Source organism: Pseudophryne corroboree, chromosome 1 (genome assembly GCF_028390025.1).
Source record: "Pseudophryne corroboree isolate aPseCor3 chromosome 1, aPseCor3.hap2, whole genome shotgun sequence".
Lineage (NCBI taxonomy): Eukaryota > Metazoa > Chordata > Amphibia > Anura > Myobatrachidae > Pseudophryne > Pseudophryne corroboree.
In genome coordinates, this window is record NC_086444.1 from 725,511,629 (window position 1) to 725,535,795 (window position 24,167).

The window sequence follows — 24,167 nt, forward strand, 5'->3', positions numbered from 1 at the left end:
TCCAAAACCAAAACACAAAACCCGAAAAATTTCCGGTGCACATCTCTAATTATTATATTGCCGGCTAATTTAATGTTGATTGATAAGGTGACCAGAGTGAGCATTGCATGATTAATACAGTTGAGGCTATAGTGTTGTATTAATCTAACAGGCTTTGTACTAACCCTTTCAGCCTAAAATACTCTGGCGGAACCAAATAAAGGAATACCTAGTGACACAGAATTCCTGACCAATAAAACTTGTTTATTGTTTTTAGGTGCGCAAATTTTACTGCTTCATTGTAATGTAATTCTATTCAATGACATATTGTTATTGTAAACTCTTTATGTTGTAGAGTCCTTAGTAGAGGACATCAGTTAATAAAGCTTCAACGAAGTTCTTATTATTGAATCCTTCTGTGCCCCTTTGGGAAGAGTGGAGTCCTAAGGAGACCTGTAGAGTCAAGAAGCGATAAGGTACCTCTATAGTGACTGAGTACTTACCTGTAAGTTAAAAAATCATACAACACCTATCTCTAGTACTTACCTGTATGGGATATTACATTTGTGCCGCACACTTGAGTTGCTTAGCTTAGTCATCCAGCTACCTCATTGCACCTCTTTTTATTCTTTGCATGATGTGCTGTTTGGGGTCTAGTTTTTAAAAGTGCCATCCTGTCTGACACTGCAGTGCCATTCCTAGATGGGCATGGTGTTTGTGCCGCACACTTGTATCGCTTAGCAAAGTCATCCAGCTACCTCGGTGCAACCTTTTGGCCTAAAAACAATATTGTGAGGTGTGAGGTGTTCAGAATAGACTGGAAATGAGTGGAAATTAATGTGATTGAGGGTAATAGGATCAAAACTTCCCCCAAATTCTGTGATTTTAGCTGTTTTTGTGTATTTTTCAAAAATTATCCAAAACCAAAACCTGAAAGGGTGGTTTTGGCAAAACCAATCCAAATCCAAAACACGTGTGCGGATCCAGATCCAAAACCAAAACACGAAAAGTGCCCGCCGCACATCTCTAATAATAACCACTCTGTTTCTGTCTGTCCTAACTTTGCATTGGAAGTGCAGAAGAGCTGCTCTCAAGTTCTTCTCTTGAATTAAAAACAATGTGATTTGAAGATATCCTACTCTACTGTAGGTTATTCCCGGCCTGGATTGCTGTGACTGCTCACTACTTTAACTTCGCTGAGGGATGCTACTAACTGCACTGTGATCAAGAACTGGTTCTCTTTCTCCCAGAATCTTTCTTCTGCAAGAGAGCTCCTGCTAACAATAGTCATTGTTGTTTAGTCTTTGACTTCTCTCTTAGGTTGCCTGAGCAGTGTTTGGCCTATAATATGATTTGTTGCTGGCAGGTGTACTGTACATAGTTCTTGGGAGAGTAGTTTAATGAGGTTTTGCTTACTATCTTCTACGGGGATTAAGCTCTGGAAGTTAAATTCCTTTTTTTGGAGTTAAGGAGAGCTGGTTCTTGGAGGATTATGCTTTGGGTAGGGTAGTGAATCTAAGACTATCTTCTGGGACCACTTTAAGGACTTGGGGCCTAATTCTGAGTTGATCGCAGAAGCAAATGTGTTAGCAGTTGGGCAAAACCATGTGCCATGCAGGGGGGACAGATATAACATGTGCAGAGAGAGTTAGATTTGGTTGGGGTGTGTTCAAACTGAAATCTAAATTGCAGTGTAAAAATAAAGCAGCCAGTATTTACCCTGCACAGAAACAAAATAACGCACCAAAATCTTATTCTCTCTGCACATGTTATATCTGCCCCCCCCCCCCCCTCCCCCCTCCCTGCAGTGCACATGGTTTTGCCCAATTGCTAACAAACTTTCTGCTGTGATCAACTCAGAATTAGCTCCTTAATGCGAGTCATTTTTATTAAAATTGCACTGGAAATGAAAACGTTTACAAGACAGAAAGAAACTCTTGAAAAACAATGTTGGAATATAATATTACAAACCTGACTTATATCTACAGTACATATAAAAATGAAAAGCACTCACTCACTCATTGACTGGCTGACTCATCACTAATTCTCTTACTTCCTAAAATGTTAGGAAGCTGAAATTTAACATAGCATACCCTCCAACATTTTACACATAAAAATCGGTACAAATTTGGAAAAGATGCATGGCAATGGGTAAAGGGATACATAGGTATTCTTCAGGTGGGAAATAGGAAAACGATTAGTGATGTGCACCGGAAATTTTTTGGGTTTTGTGTTTTGGTTTTGGATTCGGTTCTGCGGCCGTGTTTTGGATTCGGACGCGTTTTGCCAAAACCTCCCTGAATTTTTTTTGTCGGATTCGGGTGTGTTTTGGATTCGGGTGTTTTTTTACAAAAAACCCTCAAAAACAGCTTAAATCATAGAATTTGGGGGTCATTTTGATCCCATAGTATTATTAACCTCGATAACCATAATTTCCACTCATTTTCAGTCTATTCTGAACACCTCACAATATTATTTTTAGTCCTAAAATTTGCACCGAGGTCGCTGTATTGCTAAGCTAAGCAACACAAGTGGCCGACACAAACACCTGGCACATCTAGGAGTGGCACTGCAGGGTCAGGCAGGATGGCACTTCAGAAAAATAGTCCCCAAACAGCACATGATGCAAAGAAAAAAAGAGGCGCACCAAGGTCGCTGTGTGACTAAGCTAAGCGACACAAGCGGCCGACACAAACACCTGGCCCATCTAGGAGTGGCACTGCAGTTTCAGGCAGGATGGCACTTCAAAAAAATTGTCCCCAAACAGCACATGATGCAAAGAAAAATGAAAGAAAAAAGAGGTGCAAGATGGAATTGTCCTCGGGCCCTCCCACCCACCCTTATGGATAAACAGGACATACACACTGTAACGAACCCATTATTTCAGCGACAGGGTCTGCCACATGACTGTGACTGAAATGACTGGTTGGTTTGGGCCCCCATCAAAAAAGAAGCAATCAATCTCTCCTTGCACAAACAGGCTCTACAGAGGCAAGATGTCCACCTCATCATCATCCTCCGATTCCTCACCCCTTTCACTGTGTACATCCCCCTCCTCACAGATTATTAATTCGTCCCCACTGGAATCCACCATCTCAGATCCCTGTGTACTTTCTGGAGGCAATTGCTGCTGGTGAATGTCTCCACGGAGGAATTGATTATAATTCATTTTGATGAACATCATCTTCTCCGCATTTTCTGGAAGTAACCTCGTACACCGATTGCTGACAAGGTGAGCGGCTGCACTAAACACTCTTTCGGAGTACACACTGGAGGTAACTTAGGTAGAATAAAGGCAGTTTGTGTAAGGGCCTCCAAATTGCCTCTTTTTCCTGCCAGTATACGTACGGACTGTCTGACGTGCCTACTTGGATGCGGTCACTCATATAATCCTACACCATTCTTTCAATGGTGAGAGAATCATATGCAGTGACAGTAGACGACATGTCAGTAATCGTTGGCAGGTCCTTCTGTAATACCCGGATCCGATATTATGAATGCCAATTGTACCTCGACTTACTTTAGGGTACTTTGATCCTCCAAATCTAATTTCGTGCAATAACTTTACAGTCGATTCCTTATGAATAAAAGTTTTATTTGCTGTTGTTAGGCCTTGGTGATCTACTGTCTTCAGTAGCCGATATTGCAACAATAACGCAGTACCAAAATACAGTTACAATGTCTCAAGACAACAATGTGATAATTTCAATACAAATAATACAGTTTTATTATTCTGGCACACTTGGTCAGTCTTCTCTCTAATACCATAGTTAGGCCAACCTAGGTAAAGAAGATTAGTACAACATGTCCCATTCCTATTCTGAACAGTCTAACATATAACAATGTTATAGGTACTAATTACAGTATTTTACTTTACTAACTTTAAAGTACAGTATTAAATTAACATTTCTATATTAGATTTAGTGTCACTCTGAGTACTCTGTTTATCTCGTTGGTGCACATACGGAGAAGTATTTATGGTACCAATGATACTGAGTTAATTCTCTAAAACCCCCCTACAGTCTAGGAAGCCTGTTTTGTTTTAGAGCTACACCACTCCGGATGCCTTGTAATTCCTGACTGAGCTTGTAGCGGACTGTCGTGAATTGGTATATTAATACAAAGTGGCCGTGGTCTCAAGGGTGCCGGGATCTCTCCTGAATAAATTAGTCTTTATATCTCTCCGCTTTTTTACAGTTAATAGTTTAGACTGTAAAGTACTGATACCTCTTAGTAGTATCTGTAAGCTGTGGTCAGTGATGCCCTTGCTCTTTAACGCTGACTGTGGATATCTCCAGCACTGAAATTAGGTTTGACAAGCTATCTGCATCTGCAGCTATCAGTTATATCAATTGCTCCATCTGTGCCTTGTCTGAGCGAAATGTATCCCTGGAGAGAGACAAACTACCCTGGTCGGCTGATCCATTTTTGTGTTTCCACATTTGGTAATAAAGTCTCCTTTTTAAGGCTGACAATCCCTGTGTCCAATAAACTCAGAGTCTAACTCAGTGCTGTATAGCTGGGCACTACTACTAGATTCTCTTCAATACACGGACACGTTAGGGCATTTCCTAATGCAGTGCTACAGGGGATCCCCTTCAGTGTAAGACCCTATTCCATCATTCACCATCTGGACTCACCCCTACCCGTATATGGAGTGTCCGGAGCCGCCTACTACACTTCCCTCCAGTGTCACTCACTGCTCCAGCCGTGCTTAGCTCCAATCGAGTAGGTAGACCAGGTTTTCCGATGGGCGTCACCGATGAGAGATCCCTCCTTCAACTGCAGCCGCGGACAGCCTCCCCTGCGTCACCGCCGTCACGGCCGCTCTCAGCACCAGAGTCAACGGTGTTGTTCTCACCCCGCTGTTCGGAGACCACCGGAGCCAAAGATCAGGTACAGGGAGTCAGCAATCCCTGATCGGCTCTCGATCAGCGGCTCTCTGACGCAGTTTGCTCCGCCGCACAGTGCATCTCCGGCTCCCGTCTCCCTCGCTTGCCGCTCTGCTCTGCCACACCAATGGTCAGTCCGCTCCCCTTTTTGTAGCCTCTCTCCTCGCGACTCCTTTAACCGCTCACCGCACGCACTCCTGTCTCTCGTGCGGGCTCACGGTTCAGTCCCTGGGGCCACGTGCCTCTACTGATCCCGGTCCACTCACTTCCCAGTCTTATACAATTACCCTCCATACAGGGTCACAGTTATGGCTGGCAGTCTTTTTTCCCCCGTGAGGGCCATATGCATTACATATAAATGACATACTCTTTTAGGGAATTTTTCCGATCAGCCAGGTATATATATCACAACCTACATGCCTCCCGGCTAGAAATATGCGTGTCCTCATGCAAGGTGGTCATCAAGCAAAAAGGTTCCCAACAGAAGTACTCAGTTCTTGCGTAACAATCTATAATGCTACAACATCTTAAAAATAACATTGTACCTATTACATTTTACACTCTTAATATTCTTAAAGGTATCGGTATATTATATATCTCTGTATACCTCAATCACGATATCTTAGAGGTAATGTGCCTTGGGTACTGCGTTTTGATCTCCTATTAGCCGGAGTAGATATCTCACCCTCGGCCTGGCCTTTTTCTACACAAGAAGAATCATTATATTCAGTCGGCTTTACTACTACGGGTTCTGGGGTTATACTATCCACGAAGCATGGCGGAATGGTGCCGCTCATAAATATTAGGAGTTCCATAGGGTCATGCAAGGGAATGCCCTCAGAGGTTCCCTGTCTATCTGCCTGAGCTGAATCTTCCGCTATCCTTGGGATTTCCACCCTGCAAGGTTTTAGTTGGTCTCTGGATACAACTTTAACGGGCCCTTCGTGCCCAAGACGGATTCGATAGGTATAGCTATTTCCAGTGGGGACACTGACCACTTCATAGGGAACCTCCTCCCATATGGTATCAAGTTTGCTACAACGATGATGGTTTCTCTTCCAGACCTTGTGACCAACTTGCAAAGGAGTAACTCGGCCGTGGGCATTGTAGTACTTCTCTTGTCGTTGATGTACGACCTCCATCCTTGATTCCACAATCTCTCGAGCTGTCTTAATTCGATGTTGGTGTTCACATACCCAATCAGTTTGTAAATCAATGGGTTCATTCATTTCAGGGAACAGTACCAAATCTTTGGGCAGCTTGCCCTGTCGGCCAAAAAGTAAGAAAAAAGGTGTGAACCCTGTAGAGCAGTGTTCGGTGTTATTGTATAAGTAAACTAAGTCTGGTAGATAAGTCGGCCACTGGGCGCGTTTTTCCGCTGATAAGCTTCGTAGGAGCCCGATAATAGTCTGATTGGCCCTTTCGCATAACCCATTCCCCTGTGGATGGTATGCTGTCGTTCGGATTTTCTTACATCCATACAGTGAGCAAAGCTCGTGGAACAGCTGCGACTCAAATGCAGGTCCTTGATCCGTTAGGATTCTTTCAGGATACCCATATGGGCGGGCGAAATGCTTCATAAAAAGGTCAGCCGTAGTTTTGGCGGTCATATCACGGGCTGGTACAACAGTTAGAAATTTACTGAATTGGTCAGTGATAGTAAGAGCGTATTGGAAGCCACTGTGACTGGGTTCGAGCTTGACGTGGTCTAAGGCCACGATCTCCAGCGCCCGGCAGCTTTTGATGGGATGTGGCGGATCCCTTTGATTAACATCCGAGTGTCGCTTAAGGCTACAGGTCACACAATCACGGCACCATCTTTCAATATCTCCTTTCATGCCGACCCAGAAATGTCTCTTCCTGAGTACAGCCTTGGTCTTCTGAGTACCAAAATGACCAGATTGGTTGTGGTAGGAATCCAAGACGAAGTTCACTTTTGACCGGGGTACGATAACCTGTGTGATAGGCTGATGAGTGGAAGGGTCCAGGCTGGTTCGAACTATAAGCCCCTGTTTGAGTTGAATCCGGTCCCGATGTCGGAGCAACTTTACTAATTCCGGATCTGCCTCATTCCTCTGAGCCTTGCTTAATCGTTCTTTTCGCTGAATGATGTCTATCAATTGAACTAATACCATGCTTGCTTTTTGAATATTTTTCCAATCAAACGGCGGGGAATCGGGCTCAGGACTCTCTGGCCTGAGGACGGGATGGACAACAACTGGGTCAGAGATAACCGTTCGGCACGTTTGTCTCAATGGCCGAAACTGGGGAATCTCCACGTCTTCTGAGTGTTCTTTCTCCTCTTCAGCCAGGTCGCTTGTAGGCAAGTGAGACAGGGCATCAGCATTTCCATTGGACCGACCCTGTCTGTAGGTGACTGTGTAGCGAAAGTTTGCTAAGCGAGATACCCATCTTTACTCAAGTGCTCCCAGTCTAGCATTGGACAGATGTGCCAGTGGGTTATTATCTGTGACTATTACGAAAGGGGTGGCAGCTAGGTAATTTTTAAACTTTTCGGTAATGGCCCAAATTAGGGCAAGCAGCTCTAGTTTAAACGTGCTATAGTTTTCCGCATTCCGTTCGGTCTTACGTAAGCCCCTACTGGCATAGGCGATTACTCTTTCCTTTCCATCTTGTATCTGGGACAACACTGCTCCTAGTCCCCTATGGCTCGCATCAGTGTACACTTGGAAAGGTCTGTCGTAATCAGGGTATGCGAGTATAGGAGCTTCAATCAGGGCGGTCTTCAATTGATTAAAGGAGCGTTGGTGTTCCTCCAACCAGATAATTGGAGTTGAGCTCCTCTTCTCTTTTCCCGATCTTCCCCGTAGGAGTTCATGAAGTGGGGCAGCAGTGTTAGCGAAATGCTATATGAACCGTTTATAATAGCCTACGAAGCCTAGGAAGCTTCGAACGTCTTTCACAGTTTGTGGCACTGGCCAGTCCCGGATTGCTTTGATCTTTTCCGGATCAGGTTTCACCCCTTCCGCGCTGACTATATGCCCCAGATATTGGACTGCTGGTTTTAACAGATGACATTTTGACGGATTGAGCTTTAAGCCTGATTTAGCCAACTGGATGAATACTTCCTCGAGATGCTGAAGATGTTCCTCGTATGTTTTGGAATATATGATCACATCATCCAGATATAGAAGAACCATTTCGAAATTACGATGTCCAAGACAATGTTCCATCACTCTCTGGAATGTGGCAGGGGCATTGCATAGTCCAAAGGGCATCCGATTGAATTCAAACAGCCCCATCGGGGTAGTGAAAGCAGTCTTTTCCCTGTCTTCGGGAGCCATCGGAATTTGCCAATATCCACTTGTAAGGTCCAACGTGGAGAAGTAGGCAGCTGTTTTTAAAGCGGTTAGTGATTCTTCAATTCTGGGCAGTGGGTAGGCGTCTCGATGTGTGACTGCGTTTAATTTGCGATAGTCTACGCAAAAACGGAGACTGCCGTCCTTTTTCCTCACAATGACAATTGGGGACGCCCAAGGACTGTGACTCTCCCGGATCACACCAGTCTCTTCCATTTCCGCCAGCATAGTCCGCACCGGTTGATACATAGCAGGAGGTAAGGGTCCATGTCTCTCTTTAATAGGGGGGTTTGTCCCAGTGGGAATGTGATGTTGGACATTTTCCGCTAGTCCAAAGTTGGTAGGATGTTGGCTAAAGGCCACGGCATTCCGTTGCACCACTTCGAGTACCCCTATTCGCCACTCCCCTGGAGTGTTCCCATCCCCAATCTGGATATCGTTCCACCACGGCATGTCTGTTCCAGTCTCTGTCAATTGCTTAATTATTGCGACCTGATTCGCCGTTGACATCTTCTTCCCAAGTATATCTTGGAAATCTACTTGGATCACTCGGGCTATGGGGCAGTGTTTAAAGAGACGGATCGGGTAACTATGCGGGCTATGGCGAAGGGCTGGTGTCCCTCCGCGTCACACGATTCAATCACCGCCTCATAGTCCTTACCACCTGGCCCAATTCTGGCTTTACACCAAATTACATGCTCCGAGTTTGGTAATAAGAGCACCGGGCGCCTATGAGCAATCCTGACTTTTCCGACTTCTCCAAAAGCGTTGGCAAACTTCTTATATCCCTCTATTAACTGCACCGTGTGCTGTAACACCTTCTGTTCTCCAGGAGCTGCAGTTTGCATTTCCATCTTTAACGCCTCACCAGTTCATCTGAACAGTTCTTTAGGACATTCATACCCAGTATCACCGGTGGTAAGTGCTCATTCCAGTTAGCGGTTATCAGGCACCCCTGTCTCGGAAGCTTCGCCTGGCCGATCTTTAGTTCTGCCTCCCAATAGCCCCGGTAGACGATCGGCTGACCGTTACTTGCCAACAGTTGTAACCAAGTGGTAGGTGGTGTCACGATTTCTCCCTCATCCCAATGTCGGCAAAACTCCGGCAGCTGAATAGTGGTGACCTGTGAGCCCGTATCTAATACGGCCATTAATTCCACATCATTGACCCTGATCTTCAACCTGGGGAATTCTCCAACATACCGGGGCCACCATTCCTGTGACTCAGGACCTACTGCTGTGTTTCCTCCCGAGGGTCGGTCCCTCGCCTCGTGGTCCCTCCATTTAAATCACCTTGAGGACAATTCAGTTCAATATGTCCCGCCTGTTGACAACCTCTGCATATGGGTCTTCCGCTCTGATCGAACTGGTCAGTTGGGCGACGGCCTGTTCCACGTGGCACTTCCCATCGGGTCCTATTCCTTCCTCCACGTTCTTGGCGCCAGTCCCGCCGACGAGTCTCAGCCTGCTCCAGGCGGATTTCCTTAATTTCTCTCATCATTTCGGTGACTGCATTGGTAAGAGCCCCAATCGGATCCTGGCCCACTTGTACTTGTTGGGTGACTAGCTTCTTCCTAATAACCAAGTCGGGAGTCAGGTATGAGTTAACTGCCACCAACTCTCCACTCTCTTCTGATTCTGCGGACAGGCTATATTCCATATCCGTATTCTGGTTCAACCCCAAAATGTCCAGCACAGCCTCCTTTAATTCTGGGAACGTACACACAGGATTTTGTCGCCTCCACAGTCGGAGTTGAGCACGAACCGAATCACCTTGAGCCCAGTCGTTGAATAAGTTAATAAGGGTCTCATCGACCTGTTCTATTTCTTTCATCCCATGCGCTTGGATGGCCCGCATGGCCTCCTGTAAGCCTAGAGCAAACTCTCTCAGCGACTCTTGTGGTTGTTGTTTCCTCGCATATAATCGACTTTTAAGGTCAGCGATGGTTGAAGATGCGCTCTAATTTTTTGAAAATGCCTTCTGCTGTTTTCCTCTCTTCTTCCTCCCATGCTTTGGATTCTCGTAGGGCCGAGCCTTGTAATTGCCCCAACACTATCTGTACCCTCTGTTCTTCTTTTAGTGGATACAGCTTAAACATCGAGTGCATTTTATCTCTAAAGTCTCTGAACATACTTGTACCCTTTGACCGAGTGTCTCTCGAGAAGATTGGAAGCCACGAAGCGCCGAAATAATACGGCATGGTGATCGCCGCTGTTTGTGTTGTTGCCAACCCTTCCTTATTTGGTGACTCCTTTGTCGGTGTGAATGACCTCTGTCCAGGTGATGCTGGTAATAATCTCCGGCCAGCAGATGAAGTTGGATTCTGAGGTTCAGTCATTTTTTTACAGCAAATACTTTTCGTATCCTGTTCGTGACGCCAACATTTTTGTAATACCCGGATCCGATATTATGAATGCCAATTGTACCTCGACTTACTTTAGGGTACTTTGATCCTCCAAATCTAATTTCGTGCAATAACTTTACAGTCGATTCCTTATGTATAAAAGTTTTATTTGCTGTTGTTAGGCCTTGGTGATCTACTGTCTTCAGTAACCGATGTATTGCAACAATAACGCAGTACCAAAATACAGTTACAATGTCTCAAGACAACAATGTGATAATTTCAATACAAATAATACAGTTTTATTATTCTGGCACACTTGGTCAGTCTTCTCTCTAATACCATAGTTAGGCCAACCAAGGTAAAGAAGATTAGTACAACATGTCCCATTCCTATTCTGAACAGTCTAACATATAACAATGTTATAGGTACTAATTACAGTATTTTACTTTACTAACTTTAAAGTACAGTATTAAATTAACATTTCTATATTAGATTTAGTGTCACTCTGAGTACTCTGTTTATCTCGTTGGTGCACATACGGAGAAGTATTTATGGTACCAATGATACTGAGTTAATTCTCTAAAACCCCCATACAGTCTAGGAAGCCTGTTTTGTTTTAGAGCTACACCACTCCGGATGCCTTGTAATTCCTGACTGAGCTTGTAGCGGACTGTCATGAATTGGTATATTAATACAAAGTGGCCGTGGTCTTAAGGGTGCCGGGATCTCTCCTGAATAAATTAGTTTTTATATCTCTCTGCTGTTTTACAGTTAATAGTTTAGACTGTAAAGTACTGATACCTCTTAGTAGTATCTGTAAGCTGTGGGCAGTGATGCCCATGCTCTTTAACGCTGACTGTGGATATCTCCAGCACTGAAATTAGGTTTGACAAGCTATCTGCATCTGCAGCTATCAGTTATATCAATTGCTCCATCTGTGCCTTGTCTGAGCGAAATGTATCCCTGGAGAGAGACAAACTACCCTGGTTGGCTGATCCATTTTTGTGTTTCCACATTTGGTAATAAAGTCTCCTTTTTAAGGCTGAAAATCCCTGTGTCCAATAAACTCAGAGTCTAACTCAGTGCTGTATAACTGGGCACTACTACTAGATTCTCTTCAATACACGGACACGTTAGGGCATTTCCTAATGCAGTGCTACAGGGGATCCCCTTCAGTGTAAGACCCTATTCCATCATTCACCATCTGGACCCACCCCTACCCGTATATGGAGTGTCTGGAGCCGCCTACTACACTTCCCTCCAGTGTCACTCACTGCTCCAGCCATGCTTAGCTCCAATCGAGTAGGTGGACCAGGTTTTCCGATGGGCGTCACCGATGAGACATCCCTCCTTCAACTGCAGCCGCGGACAGCCTCCCCTGCGTCACCGCCATCACGGCCGCTCTCAGCTCCAGAGTCAACGGTGTTGTTCTCACCCCGCTGTTCGGAGACCACCGGAGCCAAAGATCAGGTACAAGGAGTCAGCAATCCCTGATCGGCTCTCGATCAGCGGCTCTCTGACGCAGTTTGCTCCGCCGCACAGTGCGTCTCCGTCTCCCTCGCTTGCCGCTCTGCTCTGCCACACCAACGGCCAGTCCGCTCCCCTTTTTGTAGCCTCTCTCCTCGCGACTCCTTTAACCGCTCACCGCACGCACTCCTGTCTCTCGTGCGGGCTCACGGTTTAGTCCCTGGGGCCACGTGCCTCTACTGCTACCAGTCCACTCACTTCCCAGTCTTATACAATTACCCTCCATACAGGGTCACAGTTATGGCTGGCAGTCTCTTTTCCCCCGTGAGGGCCATATACATTACATATAAATGACCTACTCTTTTAGGGAATTCTTCCGTACAGCCAGGTATATATATCACAACCTCAGGGTGTTACACTTCAGTCCGGACCAGAAGTCAGCACTCGCTCCAGACTGCTCTGCATCACCGCCAGCGGGTGGGCTCGGAATTCTTAGCCTTTTCCTCGCAGCCCCAATTGCGGGAGAATGTGAAGGAGGAGCTGTTGACGGGTCACGTTCCGCTTGACTTGACAATTTTCTCACCATTAGGTCTTTGAACCTCTGCAGACTTGTGTCTGCCGGAAAGAGAGATACAACGTTGGTTTTAAATCTAGGATCGAGCACGGTGGCCAAAATGTAGTGCTCTGATTTCAACAGATTGACCACCCGTGAATCCTGGTTAAGCGAATTAAGGGCTCCATCCACAAGTCCCACATGCCTAGCGGAATCACTCTGTTTTAGCTCCTCCTTCAATGTCTCCAGCTTCTTCTGCAAAAGCCTGATGAGCGGAATGACCTGACTCAGGCTGGCAGTGTCTGAACTGACTTCACGTGTGGCAAGTTCAAAGGGTTGCAGAACCTTGCACAACGTTGAAATCATTCTCCACTGCGCTTGAGTCAGGTGCATTCCCCCTCCTTTGCCTATATTGTGGGCAGATGTATAGGCTTGAATGGCCTTTTGCTGCTCCTCCATCCTCTGAAGCATATAGAGGGTTGAATTCCACCTCGTTACCACCTCTTGCTTCAGATGATGGCAGGGCAGGTTCAGGAGTGTTTGCTGGTGCTCCAGTCTTCGGCGCGTGGTGGCTGAATGCCGAAAGTAGCCCGCAATTCTTTGGGCCACCGACAGCATCTCTTGCACGCCCCTGTCGTTTTTTAAATAATTCTGCACCACCAAATTCAATGTATGTGCAAAACATGGGACGTGCTGGAATTTGCCCAGATGTAATGCACGCACAATATTGGTGGCATTGTCCGATGTCACAAATCCCCAGGAGAGTCCAATTGGGGTAAGCCATTCTGCGATGATGTACCTCAGTTTCCGTAAGAGGTTGTCAGCTGTGTGCCTCTTATGGAAAGCAGTGATACAAAGTGTAGCCTGCCTAGGAATGAGTTGGCGTTTGCGAGATGCTGCTACTGGTACCGCCGCTGCTGTTCTTGCTGCGGGAGGCAATACATCTACCCAGTGGGCTGTCACAGTCATATAGTCCTGAGTATGCCCTGGTCCACTTGTCCACATTGCAAACAACAGTATTGGGGTTCTTGAAATGTGCGCAAGGCAGCTTTAACCGATATAAATTGTCTAGCAGGATGCCACCCAACCCCGAAAAGACAGAAATTTCACAAGAAAAAGACAATTTTTTTCAGTATAAGCGCCAGAGTAATAAGTAAAATAGAATAAATATAATATATACGTCCCTTGGAGATGTTCTCGTTGGGTTGATCCTCAATTGTTCAGAGGACATTCTCAATTGATGTGGATAATGTCCAGAGATTTTATATGAAAACAGAAAAAGCAAACATGCAATGTGTAATATTGTTTTGTTTTGTGTGATGATTTTCTTTTCATATATAAAATTGGCCTGATCCTATCAGAAAAAAGGAAGCAACAAAATAGGAGGTGGATCTATATACAATGCGTACCCCAACTCACACTAGGAGGGGCGAATATGTGATTAGAAAGGTTTCTTTAGATATCTTCACCCTCTATATGTGTCCTTCACCATAAAGTATGCATGGAAGAGCATACCTAAACTCACTTTAAAGTGGGAATGAGTCAAATATATAAAAGTATCTTTTCTCCTATTATTGCTGTATTAAATGAGAATGCGTACCACACTCACAGGACAAGAGGTGGTGATGTTCCTATCAAGGTATCTTTGAGGTCCACAGACACTTCAGGCTTCAGAAGACCAATGGCTCAACAAGTATTTCTCAATAGGAGCAGTTGATGTCCAGCGGTTTTATATGAAGACAGAAGAAACAAACATACAATGTGTAGTACTGTTTTGTACGCTAAATAGAGTGGTGGAAGGTGCAAGCTCTTCCCGTCCAGTGTTGGGAAGGTCAGGCATCGCAACCGACACAATTGGACTCTCCTTGGGGATTTGTGATTTAGAAGAATGCACAGTTCTTTGCTGTGCTTTTGCCAGCTTAAGTCTTTTCATTTTTCTAGCGAGAGGATGAGTGCTTCCATCCTCATGTGAAGCTGAACCACTAGCCATGAACATAGGCCAGGGCCTCAGCCATTCCTTGCCACTCCGTGTCGTAAATGGCATATTGGCATGTTTACGCTTCTCCTCAGATGCTTTTAATTTTGATTTTTGGGTCATTTTACTGAAATTTTGTTTTTTGGATTTTACATGCTCTCTACTATGACATTGGGCATCGGCCTTGGCAGACGACGTTGATGGCATTTCATCGTCTCGGGCCATGACTAGTGGCAGCAGCTTTAGCACGAGGTGAAAGTGGATCTTGATCTCTCCCTATTTTAACCTCCACATTTTTGTTCTCCATTTTTTAATGTGTGGAATTATATGCCAGTATCAATAGCAATGGCCTACTACTATATATACTGCGCACAACTGAAATGCACCACAGGTATGGATGGATAGTATACTTGATGACACAGAGGTAGGTAGAGCAGTGGCCTTCCGTAACTTACTGCTATATATACTGGTGGTCACTGTCAGCAAACTGCAAAACTAAAATGCACCACAGGTATAGAATGTAGATGGATAGTATACTTGACGAGACATAGGTAGGTAGAGCAGTGGCCTTCCGTACCGTACTGCTATATATACTGGTGGTCACTGTGTAAAGGCTTGTCTTTTTTAAGTGCTGCTTGGATTTCTAAGTGTGAGTTGTAAACAGCAAAAAGGTGAACTCTGATTAATCTCTGTCTATCCATATAGGGATAGTAATATTGTGAGAGAAAGTTAATCTGAATCTGATTGTTTGTATCTATACTGTTTCTTTTTTGTTTTAAAATATCTGTACTGGGTTTTTTTTGGAGGGGGAAAAAAAAGTGTGAGGTGAAAAGCCAGAGGGGTTAACTCAGGTGTGAGCAGTGATTAGACTCTTTGGAGCTTGCTCTGTGTAAAGGCTTGTCTTTTTTAAGTGCTGCTTGGATTTCTAAGTGTGAGTTGTAAACAGCAAAAAGGTGAGTTAGAATACAGAAAGAGGTGAGTTTTATAATACACAATCAGGAACACACATTTGCAGTACCATTAAACTTCTGGTGAGGCTGCAAGGGGCTGACCTTGTGAGTGAGTGAGTGAGAGGGTCTCTTACTTGGAGTAGCAAAGAGGCTGTGATTGTGCATGTGTGAGGGGCATTTATTTTATTTTTTTTATTAGCAGGAGCTGGAAGCCGAGTGAAAAGGAGGTGCAGTGAGCTGGAACAACTGCAACTGCTAAGTGGAGTATAGGTGCCGCAGGAGAGAGTACTACGGCTGCATAAAAGTGAAGGACCAAGAACCGCACAAAGATAGATAAGTATAAGCCAGCTTAATTATTGTATAAGTGAGATTGCTTGTCTTCTACTTTTTATTTTTTCTGCTTTTTCTTTGAGAGTAACAGGGCGTTAGACCTTACAAACAATATGGGAGGGGCTGTGATTGGGGACCTCACTCAGTGCATGTCGTGCAAGATGTATGCACACCTGGAGCTACCGGCCCAGTGTGATTACATCTGCACGAGGTGTGTGCGAACTGTTGCCCTGGAAGCCCAGGTAACTGATCTAGAGCAAACCGTTACGCGACTGAGGGCGATTCACAATCTCGAGCGTAGTTTAGACAGAACGGTGGAGGAGTTGCGGGAAGGGTCACTGGTAGAAGAGGATGATGATCAGGTAGCCAGTTGGGTCACAGTTAGAAGGAAGAAAAAGAGGGGGAGGCTCGACATCTCCGAACTATCAAATCCGAACAAATTAGCCCGATTGGAAGAGGAATCGGAGGAGGATAGTGAAGAAATGACGGTGCCGGAGGAGACTGCTCCCTCTAGCATCCAGAGGAGCGGTCCCTCTGGCGCGGTTGGGATAAAAGAAAGAGAGGTACCTAGTAGGATGGTAATGGTAGGGGATTCTATCATCAGGAAGGCAGATAGGGCAATCTGCTACTGGGACCGTGATCGCCGTACAGTCTGTTGTCTCCCGGGTGCTCGGGTACGGCACATCGCGGACCGGGTAGAGAGATTGTTGGGAGGGGCTGGGAAAGACCCGGCGGTCTTGGTGCATGTTGGCACCAATGACAAAGTTAGCGGAAGGTGGGATGTCCTAAAGAAAGACTATAGGGACTTAGGAAAGAAACTGAAGGCAAGGACATCTAAGGTAATATTCTGGGAATTATTACCCGTGCCACGCGCTAGTCCAGGGAGGCAGAGGGAGATTAGGGTGGTAAATGTGTGACTTAGGGATTGGTGCAGGAAAGAGGGGTTTGTGTTCCTGGAACACTGGGCGGACTTCTCAGTCAGGCGCCATCTCTTTTGTCGTGACGGATTGCACCTGACTGAGGAGGGGGCAGCGGTGCTGGGGGGGAAGGATGGTTAGAAGGTTGGAGGAGATTTTAAACTAGGAGCCTGGGGGGAGGGTTTAGCTAGAAACTACGGGTCATGCAGTGAGAATAGTGGGGATGGCGGTAGTAAACAAAATGGGGGAGATGTTTGGGGGAGGGTAAGAGCAGGCGGTAAGGTTACTAACATGGGTACTAAAAGAGATTTTACCAAAGCACTAACCAATGACGATTACAGGTCATCATTGCTACATAAGGTGAAAGATGTCCGTAACGCAAGGGAAAATACTTATCTTAGTTGTATGTATGTAAACGCCAGAAGCATTACTGGTAAAAAGGGTGAACTAGAAATACTTGCAGCAAGCAAACAGTATGATATTATAGGCATTACTGAAACTTGGTGGGATGAATCTCATGATTGGACAGTCAATCTAGAGGGCTATACACTGTTTAGGAGAGACAGACTAAATAAAAAGGGTGGAGGGGTGTGTCTTTACGTAAAGCCATTTTTAAAACCTGATATACGGGAAGATATTCAGGAGGGGACTGTAGACACTGTCGAGACATTATGGGTAGAAATTGCATGCGGGGAAAAAGGAATAAAAAAGTTAGTATTGGGTGTATGCTATAGGCCGCCTGGTATCAACGCATCTGATGAGGAATTGTTACTAAAGCAAATTGAAAGAGCAGCAGGAGTAGGAGACATAGTAGTGATGGGAGATTTTAACTATCCAGAGATAAACTGGAAAAACGATTCATGTGATACTGCTAGGGGCAATATGTTTTTAAACACACTTAATGATAACTACTTAGTCCAACTAATTGAGGAACCAACTAGGTACAATGCAATCTTAGACCTGGTATTAACAAACAATGGGGATTTGGTATCAGGTATTATAGTAGGGGAACCCATAGGAAACAGCGACCAAAATATGGTCACATTCAATATCAGTTTCCATAAACAGCCCTATACTGGCTCAACTAGGACTCTAAACTTTAGCAAAGCAAATTTTGAAAAGATGAGGGTATTTTTCAGGGATATTGAATGGGAAGGTTTGTTTTTAGGAAAAAATACTACGGAGAAATGGGAGGTACTAAAATTCCTGCTAGCTAAAAATACACTCAAATTTATTCCTATGAGCAGCAAAAAAAGGAATAAAAATCATAAACCGATGTAGCTTAACAAAAAGATTAAGGAACTTATGGGCAAGAAAAGGCGAGCATTAAAAAAATAAAAATCTGTTGGGGAAGCAGAATCATTTCAGCATTATAAGGAATGTAACAAAATTTGCAAAAAGGAAATAAGAGTGGCTAAAGTAGAAACTGAAAAACTAGTAGCAAAGGAAAGCAAAGCGAATCCCAAAAAATTCTTTAAATACATTAATAGCAAGAAATTAAAGAAGGAGAGTATAGGCCCTTTAAAAGATAAGTTGGGAGTCTTAAGCAAAAATGATAATGACATAGCGGACGCACTAAATGAGTTTTTTTCAACAGTATTCACTAGAGAGGACCCAATTCAGGGACTGACACACAATCTCAATAATGAGAATATCCCACTGATAGGTACTTATTTAAGCGAGGAAGTAGTCTGTGACCGATTAAAACATTTAAAGATTAATAAATCTCCAGGGCCCGATGGTATTCACTAGTGATGTGCACCGGACATTTTTCGGGTTTTGTGTTTTGGTTTTGGATTCGGTTCAGCGACCGTGTTTTGGATTCGGACGCGTTTTGGCAAAACCTCACCGAAATTTTTTTGTCGGATTCGGGTGTGTTTTGGATTCGGGTGTTTTTTTCAAAAAACCCTAAAAAACAGCTTAAATCATAGAATTTGGGGGTCATTTTGATCCCATAGTATTATTAACCTCAATTAAAATAATTTCCACTCATTTCCAGTCTATTCTGAACACCTCACAATATTATTTTTAGTCCTATAATTGGCACCGAGGTCGCTGGATGGCTAAGCTTAGCGACACAAGTGGCCGACACAAACACCTGGCCCATCTAGGAGTGGCACTGCAGTGTCAGGCAGGATGGCACTTCAAAAAAATTGTCCCCAAACAGCACATGATGCAAAGAAAAAAAGAGGTGCACCAAGGTCGCTGTGTGACTAAGCTAAGCGACACAAGTGGCCGACACAAACACCTGGCCCATCTAGGAGTGGCACTGCAGTGTCAGGCAGGATGGCACTTCAAAAAAATTGTCCCCAAACAGCACATGATGCAAAGAAAAATGAAAGAAAAAAGAGGTGCAAGATGGAATTGTCCTTGGGCCCTCCCACCCACCCTTATGTTGTATAAACAGGACATGCACACTTTAACGAACCCATCATTTCAGTGACAGGGTCTGCCACACGACTGTGACTGAAATGACTGGTTGGTTTGGGCCCCCACCAAAAAAGAAGCAATCAATCTCTCCTTGCACAAACTGGCTCTACAGAGGCAAGATGTCCACCTCATCATCATCCTCCGATTCCTCACCCCTTTCACTGTGTACATCCCCCTCCTCACAGATTATTAATTCGTCCACACTGGAATTCACCATCTCAGGTCCCCGTGTACTTTCTGGAGGCAATTGCTGCTGGTGAATGTCTCCACGGAGGAATTGATTATAATTCATTTTGATGAACATCATCTTCTCCACATTTTCTGGAAGTAACCTCGTACACCGATTGCTGACAAGGTGAGCGGCTGCAATAAACACTCTTTCGGAGTACACACTGGAGGGAGGGCAACTTAGGTAGAATAAAGCCAGTTTGTGCAAGGGCCTCCAAATTGCCTCTTTTTCCTGCCAGTATATGTACGGACTGTCTGACGTGCCTACTTGGATTCGGTCACTCATATAATCCTCCACCATTCTTTCAATGGTGACAGAATCATATGCAGTGACAGTAGACAACATATCCGTAATCGTTGGCAGGTCCTTCAGTCCGGACCAGATGTCAGCACTCGCTCCAGACTGCCCTGCATCACCGCCAGCGGGTGGGCTCGGAATTCTTAGCCTTTTCCTCGCACCCCCAGTTGCGGGAGAATGTGAAGGAGGAGATGTTGACGGGTCACGTTCCGCTTGACTTGACAATTTTCTCACCAGCAGGTCTTTGAACCTCTGCAGACTTGTGTCTGCCGGAAAGAGAGATACAACGTAGGTTTTAAATCTAGGATCGAGCACGGTGGCCAAAATGTAGTGCTCTGATTTCAACAGATTGACCACCCGTGAATCCTGGTTAAGCGAATTAAGGGCTCCATCCACAAGTCCCACATGCCTAGCGGAATCGCTCTGTTTTAGCTCCTCCTTCAATGTCTCCAGCTTCTTCTGCAAAAGCCTGATGAGGGGAATGACCTGACTCAGGCTGGCAGTTTCTGAACTGAATTGACGTGTGGCAAGTTCAAAGGGTTGCAGAACCTTGCACAACGTTGAAATCATTCTCCACTGCGCTTGAGTCAGGTGCCTTCCCCCTCCTTTGCCTATATTGTGGGCAGATGTATAGGCTTGAATGGCCTTTTGCTGCTCCTCCATCCTCTGAAGCATATAGAGGGTGGAATTCCACCTCGTTACCACCTCTTGCTTCAGATGATGGCAGGGCAGGTTCAGGAATGTTTGGTGGTGCTCCAGTCTTCTGTACGCGGTGCCTGAATGCCGAAAGTGGCCCGCAAGTCTTCGGGCCACCGACAGCATCTCTTGCACGCCCCTGTAGTTTTTTAAATAATTCTGCACCACCAAATTCAATGTATGTGCAAAACATGGGACGTGCTGGAATTTGCCCAGATGTAATGCACGCACAGTATTGCTGGCGTTGTCCGATGTCACAAATCCCCAGGAGAGTCCAATTAGGGTAAGCCATTCTGCGATGATCTTCCTCAGTTCCCGTAAGAGGTTGTCAGCTGTGTGCCTCTTATGGAAAGCGGTGATACAAAGTGTAGCCTGCCTAGGAACGAGTTGGCATTTGCGAGATGCTGCTACTGGTGCCGCCGCTGCTGTTCTTGCTGCGGGAGGCAATACATCTACCCAGTGGGCTGTCACAGTCATATAGTCCAGAGTCTGCCCTGCTCCACTTGTCCACATGTCCGTGGTTAAGTGGACATTGGGTACAACTGCATTTTTTAGGACACTGGTGAGTCTTTTTCTGAGGACTGTGTACATTTTCGGTATCGCCTGCCTAGAGAAATGGAACCTAGATGGTATTTGGTACCGGGGACACAGTACCTCAATCAAGTCTATAGTTGCCTCTGAAGTAACGATGGATACCGGATTCACGTTTCTCACCGCCCAGGCTGTCACTGACTTATGATGAATGCGCTGCAGGTGACGTATAAGGGAGGATGTTCCTAGGTGGTTAACGTCCTTACCCCTACTTATTACAGCTTGACAAAGGCAACACACGGCTTGACACCTGTTGTCCGCATTTGTGTTGAAATAATTCCACACCGAAGAGCTGATTTTTTTTTGTATTTTGACCAGGCATGTCAATGGCCATATTCGTCCCTCGGACAACAGGTGTCTCCCCGGATGCCTGACTTAAACAAATCACCTCACCATCAGAATCCTCCTTGTCAATTTCCTCCCCAGCGCCAGCAACACCCATATCCTCATCCTGGTGTACTTCAACACTGACATCTTCAGTTTGACTATCAGGAACTGGATTGCGGGTGCTCCTTCCAGCACTTGCAGGGGGCGTGCAAATGGTGGAAGGCGCAAGCTCTTCCCGTCCAGTGTTGGGAAGGTCAGGCATCGCAACCGACACAATTGGACTCTCCTTGGGGATTTGTGATTTAGAAGAACGCACAGTTCATTGCTGTGCTTTTGCCAGCTTAAGTCTTTTCATTTTTCTAGCGAGAGGATGAGTGCTTCCATCCTCATGTGAATCTGAATCACTAGCCATGAACATAGGCCAGGGCCTCAGCCGTTCCTTGCCACTCCGTGTCGTAAATGGCATATTGGCAAGTTTACGCTTTAAATTTAGATTTTTTTTGGTCATTTTACTGAACTTTTGTTTTTTGGATTTTACATGCTCTCTACTATGACATTGGGCATCGGCCTTGGCAGACGACGTTGATGGCATTTCATCGTCTCGGCCATGACTAGTGGCAGCAGCTTCAGCACGAGTTGGAAGTGGATCTTGATCTTTCCCTATTTTACCCTCCACATTTTTGTTCTCCATTTTTTAATGTGTGGAATTATATGCCAGTATCAATAGCAATGGCCTACTACTATATATACTGCGCACAACTAAAATGCACCAGAGGTATAGAATGTAGATGGATAGTATACTTAATGACGACACAGAGGTAGGCACAACAGTGGCCTTCCGTATCGTACTGCTATATATAGTATACTGGTGGTCACTGTGTCAGCAAACTGCAAAACTAAAATGCACCACATGTATAGAATGTAGATGGATAGTATACTTAATGACGACACAGAGGTAGGCACAGCAGTGGCCTTCCGTATCGTACTGCTATATATAGTATACTGGTGGTCACTGTGTCAGCAAACTGCAAAACTAAAATGCACCACAGGTATAGAATGTAGATGGATAGTATTCTTAATGACGACACAGAGGTAGGCACAGCAGTGGCCTTCCGTATCGTACTGCTATATATAGTATACTGGTGGTCACTGTGTCAGCAAACTGCAAAACTAAAATGCACCACAGGTATAGAATGTAGATGGATAGTATACTTAATGACGACACAGAGGTAGGCACAGCAGTGGCCTTCCGTATCGTACTGCTATATATAGTATACTGGTGGTCACTGTGTCAGCAAACTGCAAAACTAAAATGCACCACAGGTATAGAATGTAGATGGATAGTATACTTAATGACGACACAGAGGTAGGCACAGCAGTGGCCTTCCGTATCGTACTGCTATATATAGTATACTGGTGGTCACTGTGTCAGCAAACTGCAAAACTAAAATGCACCACAGGTATAGAATGTAGATGGATAGTATACTTAATGACGACACAGAGGTAGGCACAGCAGTGGCCTTCCGTATCGTACTGCTATATATAGTATACTGGTGGTCACTGTGTCAGCAAACTGCAAAACTAAAATGCACCACAGGTATAGAATGTAGATGGATAGTATACTTAATGACAACACAGAGGTAGGCACAGCAGTGGCCTTCCGTATCGTACTGCTATATATAGTATACTGGTGGTCACTGGTCAGCAAAACTCTGCACTGTAATCCTCCTATATAATATTAATTATACTGGTGGTCCCCAGTCCCCACAATAAAGCAGCACACTTAGCACAGATATGGAGTGTTTTTCAGGCAGACAACGTATACTGGTGGTCACTGTCAGCAAAACTGTGCACTGTACTCCTGCTATATAATACAGCTGCTCCCCAGTCCCCACAATTAAGCAGTGTAAGCACAGATATATTATGCAGCACACTGAGCACAGATATGGAGCGTTTTTTTCAGGCAGAGAACGGATAAAACTGGTGGTCACTGATCAGCAAAACTCTGCACTGTACTCCTCCTAACAGCTGCTCCCCAGTCCTCCCCACAATTAAGCAATAAAGCAATCAAGTTCAACAATAAACGGAGAGGACGCCAGCCACGTCCTCTCCCTATCATCTCCAATGCACGAGTAAAAATGGCGGCGACGTGCGGCTGCTTATATAGAATCCGAATCTCGCGAGAATCCGACAGCGGGATGATGACGTTCGGGCACGCTCGGGTTAGCCGAGCAAGGCGGGAAGGTTCGAACCTGCCTCGGACCCGTGTAAAATGGGTGAAGTTCGGGGGGGTTCGGTTTCCGAGAAACCGAACCCGCTCATCACTAGTATTCACCCATGGGTTCTAATGGAGCTTCACTCTGAACTGGCAAAACCGCTATCTTTGATCTTTAAGGATTCAGTTATATCAGGAATCGTTCCCAAAGACTGGCGTATAGCGGAAGTAGTGCCTATATTCAAAAAGGGAAGTAAAGCTGAACCAGGTAATTATAGACCAGTTAGTCTTACATCTATAGTGGGGATAGTATTGAAAGGTATTCTAAGAGATAGTATTCAGAAGTTCCTTGAAGTCAATAAGGTCATTAAAAGGAATCAACATGGGTTTATGAAGGACAGATCCTGTCAAACCAACTTACTTGGCTTTTATGAAACAGTAAGCGCAAACCTAGATCAGGGTAAAGACGTGGATGTAATCTTTTTAGACTTTGCCAAAGCGTTCGATACTGTACCACACATGAGACTTATCTACAAGCTACAAGAATCAGGGCTAGGAAGCACAATATGCACTTAGGTCAAAAACTGGTTAGATAATAGGGAGCAGTGCGGTTGTGGTTAATGGATCTTTTTCAACTTGGACTGAAGTGCTAAGT